Source organism: Penaeus monodon, chromosome 20 (genome assembly GCF_015228065.2).
Source record: "Penaeus monodon isolate SGIC_2016 chromosome 20, NSTDA_Pmon_1, whole genome shotgun sequence".
In the NCBI taxonomy this organism is placed as follows: domain Eukaryota; kingdom Metazoa; phylum Arthropoda; class Malacostraca; order Decapoda; family Penaeidae; genus Penaeus; species Penaeus monodon.
In genome coordinates, this window is record NC_051405.1 from 19,919,269 (window position 1) to 19,920,525 (window position 1,257).

A 1,257-nucleotide genomic window follows, 5' to 3' on the forward strand; every position below is an offset into this window, starting at 1 on the left:
AGGGAAATGTACGTAAGAGAAAAGGATAATAAAAATTGAAGAGAAGACTGAGGGAAAAGATAAATAACGATCAAGGCGAAGGAGACAGAGGAATAAAGAAATAAAGTGGAGAAAGCGATCAAGAGAATTGGGAAATAAAGCGGGGGAAACAAGGAGGCACTAACGCAGCTGATCGAGGGGATATAGGCCTATGGCGCAACGGCTCATTTGGATCAGCAGAAAAAAAGACGGTCGTTTGTTCGCTCTTAGTCTCTGTGATAATTGGACGTCTAAGAAGGTAATTGTCCTTCTTGGTGACAGCCTACGTGGTCTAAGAACAGTTTCGACCTTAATAAAAGGGAGAAGAAATAACATTTTGGAAGGAAAATATTCTCGTAAAGAGGCGGGAGTTATTTTTGAAATGAAGGTGTATAAAAGAAGAGAGGGAAAGAGAGAGGGAAATAAAACGAGTGAAAGTTATATGAAATTACACATCTTGACTTCAATAATCTGATACGGTTTCAGTAAGCAACTTTCAGTAGCTTAAGATTTTTTTTTTGTCCAGATTAGGCAGCAAAATGCAACATCATCCATACTGAAACTCAAGTAGTTTGTCAGATATCACCCTAGCAATGGAGATTATTCCTTAGTCAATCTTTCTCTATACCTCAAAGATCTAGAGAGTAACCGATTAGCCGATCTGCCTCAATAACCTTTTGTGACCCCAGCAATCTCCTTAGCCTTAGTGCCTGACCCCTACTTACTCATAGGCGTTCTATCCTAACACTGGTAAGCTAATTTAGCTTCTAAAAATGTGATAACAACTACTCCTTCTGGTCTTAAGCTTTCTCAATATTCCATCACCAGCTATCATAATCTTCCGTCCTCCAGGCAAGCCCTACAGTAAAAAAAAAAACTTTCTGAAAATAACCATAATTGTCTTAAAACAAGCCTCTCGCGATTCCAGCTCCTAAATGCAAACAGTGAAACCTCGAGGACCTTGCTTAACCTCGGCAACTACCCGACTCAAGTGAACTAGAATTGTTCGCACACATCGGCCACTTGGTGTGCGAATAGTGGTCTTGAGAGGGACAAGTTTGTGTAATGGCTTTGACCCGGGCCTTGAGGAAGCCTTCTCGAAAGGACGTTACCGCTTTGTGCTTCCCGAACTCCGTGGAGTTTGTGTGTTTGCGCCTCAGAATGTGCGGGTATCTGTAGCCATGGGGTTTCATGTCCACTCTGTATTTCAACATATACGTGAGAATGACATAGAGACAG